This window comes from Mesoplodon bidens (genome assembly GCF_964165515.1).
Source record: "Mesoplodon bidens genome assembly, chromosome: 6".
In the NCBI taxonomy this organism is placed as follows: Eukaryota; Metazoa; Chordata; class Mammalia; order Artiodactyla; family Ziphiidae; genus Mesoplodon; species Mesoplodon bidens.
In genome coordinates, this window is record NC_138162.1 from 59,166,391 (window position 1) to 59,174,704 (window position 8,314).

Consider the following 8,314-nt stretch of genomic DNA (forward strand, 5'->3'; position numbering starts at 1 on the left):
CACCATCACCTTGATACCAAAACCAGACAAGGATAAAACAAAGAAAGAAAACTACAGGCCAATATCACTGATGAACATAGATGCAAAAATCCTCAACAAAATACTAGCAAACAGAATCCAGCAGCACATTAAAAGGATCATACACCATGATCAAGTGGGGTTTATTCCAGGAATGCAAGGATTCTTCAATATATGGAAATCAATCACTGTGATACGCCATATTAACAAACTGAAGGAGAAAAACCATATGATCATCTCAATAGATACAGAGAATGCTTTCGACAAAATTCAACACCCATTTATGATAAAAACCCTGCAGAAAGTAGGGAACTTTCCTCAACATAATAAAGGCCATATATGACAAACCCACAGCCAACATCGTCCTCAATGGTGAAAAACTGAAAGCATTTCCACTAAGATCAGGAACAAGACAAGGTTGCCCACTCTCACCACTCTTATTCAACATAGTTTTGGAAGTTTTAGCCACAGCAATCAGAGAAGAAAAGGCAAAAAAAGGAATCCAAATCGGAAAAGAAGAAGTAAAGCTGTCACTGTTTGCAGATGACATGATACTATACATAGAGAATCCTAAAGATGCTACCAGAAAACTACTAGAGCTAATCAATGAATTTGGTAAAGTAGCAGGATACAAAATTAATGCACAGAAATCTCTGCCATTCCTATACACTAATGATGAAAAATCTGAAAGTGAAATCAAGAAAACACTCCCATTTACCATTGCAACAAAAAGAATAAAATATCTAGGAATAAACCTACCTAAGGAGACAAGACCTGTATGCAGAAAATTATAAGACACTGATGAAAGAAATTAAAGATGATACAAATAGATGGAGAGATATACCATGTTCTTGGATTGGAAGAATCAACATTGTGAAAATGACTGTACTACACAAAGCAATCTACAGATTCAATGCAATCCCTATCAAACTACCACTGGAATTTTCCCCAGAACTAGAACAAAAAATTTCACAATTTGTATGGAAACACAAAAGACCCCGAATAACCAAAGCAATCTTGAGAATGAAAAACGGAGCTGGAGGTATCAGGCTCCCTGACTTCAGACTATACTACAAAGCTACAGTAATCAAGAAAGTATGGTACTGGAACAAAACCAGAAATATTGATCAATGGAACAGGGTAGAAAGCCCAGAGATAAACCCACGCACATATGGTCACCTTATCTTTGATAAGGGAGGCAGGACTGGACATTGGAGAAAGGACAGCCTCTTCAATAAGTGGTGCTGGGAAAACTGGACAGCTACATGTAAAAGTATGCGGTTAGATCACTCCCTAACACCATACACAAAAATAAGCTCAAAATGGATTAAAGACCTAAATGTAAGGCCAGAAACTATCAAACTCTTAGAGGAAAACATAGGCAGAACACTCTATGACATAAATCACACCAAGATCCTTTTTGACCCACCTCCTAGAGAAATGGAAATAAAAACAAAAATAAAGAAATGGGACCTAATGAAACTTCAAAGCTTTTGCACAGCAAAGGAAACCATAAACAAGACCAAAAGACAACTCTCAGAATGGGAGAAAATATTTGCAAATGAGGCGACTGACAAAGGATTAATGTCCAAAATTTATAAGCCACTCATGCAGCTCAATAACAAAAAAAACCCCAACCCTATCCAAAAATGGGCAGAAGACCTAAATAGACATTTCTCCAAAGAAGATATACAGACTGCCAACAAACAGATGAAAGAATGCTCAACATCATTAATCATTAGAGAAATGCAAATCAAAACTACAATGAGATATCATCTCACACCAGTCAGAATGGACATCATCAAAAAATCTAGAAACAATAAATGCTGGAGAGGGTGTGGAGAAAAGGGAAGACTCTTGCACTGCTGGTGGGAATGTGAATTGGTATAGCCACTATGGAGAACAGTATGGAGGTTCCTTAAAAAACTACAAATAGAACTACCATATGACCCAGCAATCCCACTACTTGGAATATACCCTTAGAAAACCATAATTCAAAGAGTCATGTACCAAAATGTTCATAGCAGCCCTATTTACAATAGCCCGGAGATGGAGACAACCTAAGTGTCCATCATCGGATGAATGGATAAAGAAGATGTGGCACATATATACAATGGAATATTACTCAGCCATAAAAAGCAACGAAATTGAGGTATTTGTAATGAGGTGGATAGACCTAGAGTCTGTCATACAGAGTGAAGTAAGTCAGAAAGAGAAAGACAAATACTGTATACTAACACATATATATGGAATTAAAAAAAAACGTCATGAAGAACCTAGGGGTAAGACAGGAATAAAGACACAGACCTCCTAGAGAATGGACTTGAGGATATGGGGAGGGGGAAGGGTAATCTGTGACGTAGCGAGAGAGAGGCATGGACATATATACACTACCAAATGTAAGGTAGATAGCTAGTGGGAAGTAGCCGCATATCACAGGGAGATCAGCTCGGTGCTTAGTGGCCGCCTGGAGGGGTGGGATAGGGAGGCTGGGAGGGAGGGAGATGCAAGAGGGAAGGGATATGGGAACAGATGTATATGTATAACTGATTCACTTTGTTATAAAGCAGAAACTATCACACCATTGAAAAGCAATTATACTCCAATAAAGATTAAAAAAACATAAAAAATAAAAAGTAAAGTATAGAAAAAAACGAACATGGTATATCACAACATCGATTCAGATCCTTCAGTGCTATTTTTAAGTCTTCCCCATAAAATTATAGCATATCTTTTCTTAGATTTATCCCTAGATTTTAAAAACCACAATTTATTGATATTTTGAGGGTTATATTTTTTTCTATTACATTTTCTATGTGGTTATTGCTAGTCCATAGGGACATAACTCATGTCCGTATAAACTCTTCCTGACCTCTCTTATTGATTCTAACTTTGTATGGACTCTCATTTTCTTTAGGCAATCACATCATCTACAAATAAGAAGAGGTTTCAGGTTTCCTTCCCAAGTTTTATGCTTATTTCCTTTCTTTTCTTATTTGATCAGTTAGGATTTTTATCACAATATTGAAGTGAAGCAGTCATAGTAGGTGAAATGTTCTATTAAGATTGTGCTTTCTATAGGTATATGGTGTTAAGGAAGTTCCCTTATAATCCTGGTTTGCAGAGATTTTTTAAAGCTTGATGAATATTACATTTTATAAAATGACTTTCCTGCATCTATTCAGATAAGTATATACTTATCTCCTTTAATCTGTATTTAAAGTGTATGACATAGATTTTCTTATAAACTCTTTGGTTTTTATACACTGACAAATGATTTGCTGATGTTTTATTTTGGACTTTGCATCTCTTTGCAAATATATGCTTTTCTTTTACAATCCTTGTCTGGCTTTAATATTAGTGTTAGACTAACCTTACAAAATGATTTGGAAATATTACTTCTTTTATTCTCTAAAGCAGAGATTACCAGATGTGCTATAAAAACACAATCTACTTTTAAATCGCCTGCAAAAGACTCACAAAACCAAGCTTAATTTTTTATTAGGCAAGGTCAAATACTTACATTGATTGAGTTTTCTGACATATTTGGGTTTACTTCTACCCTTTCATTTTAGGTTTTCTGATTGCCTTTTTAAATTCTTGTTTATTTTCTTTTACTTCCTTTCATCTATTGGACTAATATGATAATTACATTTTTTCCTCCCTTATGCTGTTTTATAAACTAGATTGTTTTCCTACCATTTTAGTTATTACTCTTAAATGTTTACCAAAATATTTAACCATAAATTTTACTGCCAACATTTAGCTATGTAATATTTCTATCTTTCTGGCAAACATTACTTTCCGCTTTTACTACCAAGGAACAATGCCCCCACTCCATCTTTTTTTTGTGTGTGTGTGAATAATATTTTAGTCATTTTTGTTTACAGCTGAAACTCTGGGAACTCAAAATTAACATCCTTGCCCGTGAGCTTGTTATAGACACCAGAAAACATTTCAACCTTGTGTTCCACATTGTTCTGCTGTGCTTTATTCAAACGAACCTTTATGAGTCGGCTGCCATCCAGCTTCATGTGGATTCTCTTGCCCACGATCTCACTTGGGAAAACCAAGTCCTCCAGGATGGCGTCATGCACGGCTGCCAGAGTGTGGCTCCTGGGACGTTTTTGCTTATTTTTTGTATGGCTTTTTCGAGTTGGCTTAGGCAGAATTCTCTGAACGATAAAGACAACATGCTTCTTGCTGAACTTCTCCAACTCACGCACTAGCCAGATCTGGATTTTCTGGAAGGATTTCAGATGAGGAACAGGAACAAAGATCATGATAGCTTTCTGACAACCAACATCTTCAATTTCCTTGGCGGCCGTGATGTTCAGCTCCTGCAGCTGGGCCTTGAGGTCCGAGTTCATCTCCAGCTCCGGGAGGGCCTGGGAGATGCCAGACTTGAATTCGTCTGGCTCCTCGCCATGGGCTTCATGATCTTCATGCTGGAACTGAACATGGCTGGGACCTTGACGACACGGCACCCCACTCCATCTTTTTATTGTGTTTAGAGCTTTTATTGTACTTTAAAAAATTCAAAATAGTTATTTTTATTTGTGTGTGTGTGTGTGTGCTGTTTCCTTTCTTCCTTCTGGGTTCATTTTTTCTTCTTGAGATAAATCATTTAATAGTTCCCTTTGTGAGGATCAGTAGTTGGTAAATACTCCAAGTTTTTGTGTGGTGAAATGACTCTTTTGTTTCTACAACTGAAAGGTTGTTCGGGCATAAGAGTGTAGATTGACAGTTATTTCCTGTCAGCCCTGAAGATATTATTATTATTTTTTGGCATTGATTGCAGCTGAGGAAAAGTCTGCTATCTGAGAGCTTTAAAAGTCTTATTTTCTTTGATGTTCTGCAGGTTCATTTTAATGTTGACATGTGGATTTATTTTTATATATTCAGTTCAAGACTTTGCACTTCCAGTCTGAGGACTTACGTCTTTTTCAATTTTACAAAACTACTATTTATTGTGGTTTCAGATCTTTCTTTCTCCTTCATTCTGTTTCTTCCTAAATTACTATTTCATAACTTCTCCTCTTTCTTCAAACCTTTAACACCTCCACTACCCTCATCATCCAAAAGGAAACCTTCACCTTCTTCCCCAAGTTAGCTTCTCTCGTGTTAACTTTCTTTTCTTTCTCTTAAATTCAATCTATTAACAATCCTATTGGCTCTAATTTAAAAATAAACCCAGAAAGCGACCACTTCTCACCTCTCTCACTATCACCACCCTATGCTAATCCACCATTGTCTTTCTGCTTCACCCTTGTTCCCCATAGTCTGTTCTTAGCACTTAAAATTTTAAATTGCATCTCCCCCCCCCTACTGTCCTCCTTGTCTTCTCCATTTTTCATTTTTCTCCATGGAACTTACACAATTAAAAAAATATATATATATACACACACACACACACACATGGTCCCTTCTTCTTCTTTTTCTTTTTCTTCTTCTTCTTCTCCTCCTTCTCCCTTCTCATTCTTATTCTTATTCTTTTCACTGTTTCTCTTTCTCACTAATATATAAGTTCTGGTGAGATAAGAATAAGGATGCTTAGAAGCATAAGGATTTTGATTTGTTTTGTTAACCCTGTATACTCAGCACCTAGAACAGTGTCACACATAGTAAGATTTCATTACATATTTGTTTAATAAATACATATATATTTAAAAAAATTTTTTGTTATTCATCTTTGGCTGCATTGGGTCTTTGTTGCTGCGCACAGGCTTTCTCTAGTTGTGGTGAGCGGGGGCTACTCTTCGTTGCAGTGCACGGGCTTCTCATTGTGGTGGTTTCTCTTGTTGCAGAGCATGGGCTCTAGGAACAAGGGCTTCAGTTGTTGCAGCATGCAGGCTCAGTAGTTGCAGCATGTAGGCTCAGTAGTTGTGGCGCACAGGCTTAGTTGCTCCACGGCCTGTGGGATCTTCCCAGACCAGGGATTGAACCCATGTCCCCTGCATTGGCAGGCGGATTCTTAACCACTGTGCCACAAGGGAAGTCCCCAATAAATACATAGATGTTTTCCACTTAGGTAAATGAGAGCCAAGAAATTCAAATAAATGATGAGAAATATATCTCAAATAATTAAGAACATGACATTATTTCAGAGAATCAGCAGTCCATCTTGGATCTTAGCATTCATGTACTTTTTAAAGGAAAGGCATCATGACAGCATTCTAAGTTAGGAGATGATGCGGCAGGCAGAAGAAAAAGAAATAGGAAACTTTGTAACCAACTGCTCAAGCGAAAGCTAAATAAACAAACAAATTAACCAACTGTCTTTCTGGGCTTATGATAGAGGTGCTGGAAATCACAGGAGACTTGCCTGGGACATGTGTTGTGTAACAAATCCTGACAAATACATGGATCATCAAAGAGATTTCTATTTTATATACTGAGAAGCTTTATGATCCAGGAAGTGGTCAGGCCATCTGGGATCTCCTGCTTACCCATCTGGAGCTCTGATTGAATATGTGAGAATAAAAGGAAAGCTCAATTTTAGTGAACATGAGCTGTTTGGAGTCAGCATGGGGGTGCATCAAAGGTGGTGGTGAAACAAAGGGATTACTTTTCCACCAAGCCCTTGTAAGGGAGGGCAGAGGGTGGTCAATGTTGGAATAAGAAGAAGGAATGACAAAGAAGGAAGCAATGACCTTCATTTCTCCCAGTTATGATGTTATAGGATGCTGTCACTGACCTAAAGAGCCAGGCATTTTCTTGGGATGGGGAATTACTGAGAAATACATGGAAGCATCATGTTGTCAGGAAAATAAATTATTTTAAACTATAGGAACCAGCAGGTTTTCTTCAGTGAATGCAGTAATAAATTGTGTTTATATAGCATGTTACACTTTTTCAAAGCATATACACCACCCCATTTAGTATTTCCAACCCTGTAAGGTAGGGAATACAGACTATTTGAAGCCAGGAAGTGAGCCATAATTCTTTAAGCATGCTCTCCTACCCTCCTGGCCCCACCGGGATCTAGTATAGTGCTGGATGTACAAATTGCTTTTAATCACTGTTATATTAATTCCCATTTTACAGTTGGGATTGAGGAAATTATGAAGTTGTTAGTTGCCAAACATCACATAGCTAGTTGTGGCATAGCTGGATCCAGGAGCAAGTCTACTACCTTTTAAATCTTGTGCACTCAATATTCCATCATGTGTCCTGCCAAGCGTGCCAACATCCAAAGACCACACAGATGCAGGAACAAGAAATACAAGTGTTCTTGGCAATTATCCTGTGCCAAGGGTCACTGATCTTCTTGATGAAGAGCTACTGTTGATTTACCGAATGTTTAGTAATCTACCAATGAAGGCACTATTAAGAATTGCTTAACGTAAACACTACTTGCCAGTTAGGGGAAGCTTGGCACAGACAATGTGTTGGCTAGAATGCCCAAGTCCATCCAATGCAGGAAAATTTATTAAAATCTCCAAGACTGGCCTAGCTTCAAGAAAGCATGCCAAAGAGGCTCTAGGAAAACAAAACAATGTTTCTTCCAGCCCTAGGTGACTTATTCAAAAAGCCTCACTTTTTTTTCTCTTAACTTCAGTGTCCTGCTCCAACACTGGCAGAGGTAATAGACCTCCTTGCTTCAGGCTCCCAGTGTGCTTCCCATAACTACATAGAAACCCATTCCTCACTGTGGGCATCCACCTGCTCATAGGAGGCTGTCCCTCGGTTCACTTCACCAGCAAGTATACGCAGTCTTCTCTTCCCATACAAGTGAACAATGTCTCTGCGAAATTATCCACTAATGGGAATGTCCTGGGGCCTACTCAACCCCACTGAGTAACTCAAAAATAGAGATCTCTATCTCCCTCATCCTCACATATACAATAACAGAGGTAATATCTTTCACTAACACTTTTCCTTTCTCAATTCCCTAACTTTCTCATTTTGTTAATGTGAATCAAGCCATCAACACTTCATCACTGGGATCTCCTCATACACAAAATCATTTTCTTTGAGTTCCAAATGATTCTGGGTCACCTTGGCTCCACTAAAACTGTAAATGGTTAAGGGTTATTGTCACTCATTCACCCCACATTTGCCTAACAAGATCTAGGGTTCTCTGTATCTCTCCACCCTTTCCTTTTGCTATCCTGTTCTGGAGGGACCCATTTCTCACCATGTGCCATTTAGGGGCCATGAGCAGCTAAAGGGCTTGGTGATGACTCTATCTCCCCATTAGGAGTAAAGAAGGGACTGACTGGGGGCTAATTCTCAAAAAAGTGAGAATTCTAGATTGACAAGTTGAGTCCCTTGCTTTATTTCAATGTCTAAT

At 38.2% G+C, this 8,314-nt stretch overlaps 1 pseudogene across 1 annotated transcript; it reads right to left on the reverse strand.

Moving 5' to 3' along the window:
• Window positions 1-3,902: 3,902 nt before the first annotated feature.
• LOC308619188 (small ribosomal subunit protein eS7-like) lies at window positions 3,903-4,480 on the reverse strand (annotated as a pseudogene). Its single transcript has one exon. The product of its transcript is annotated as a small ribosomal subunit protein eS7-like (transcript).
• Between the last annotated feature and the right edge of the window lie 3,834 nt (window positions 4,481-8,314).